The sequence below is a fragment of the Arachis duranensis genome, chromosome 10, assembly GCF_000817695.3.
Source record: "Arachis duranensis cultivar V14167 chromosome 10, aradu.V14167.gnm2.J7QH, whole genome shotgun sequence".
NCBI classification, from domain to species: domain Eukaryota; kingdom Viridiplantae; phylum Streptophyta; class Magnoliopsida; order Fabales; family Fabaceae; genus Arachis; species Arachis duranensis.
This window is the reverse complement of record NC_029781.3, coordinates 70061593-70061854: the sequence shown is the minus strand read 5'-3', so window position 1 is coordinate 70061854 and position 262 is coordinate 70061593.

Here is a 262-nt window from a genome sequence, read left to right as displayed (position 1 = left end):
GCACAACACTTTGATGAATGTGATGATCCGTGACACTCATCATCATTCTCACCTATGAACGCGCGTGATTGACAACCACTTCCGTTCTACTCTAGGCCCGGCGCATATCTCTTAGATTCCCCAACAGAATCTTCGTGGTATAAGCTAGATAGATGGCGGCATTCATGGAGATCCGGAAAGTCTAACCTTGTCCGTGGTATTCCGAGTAGGATTCCGGTATTGAATGACTGTGACGAGCTTCAAACTCCTGAAGGCTGGGCGT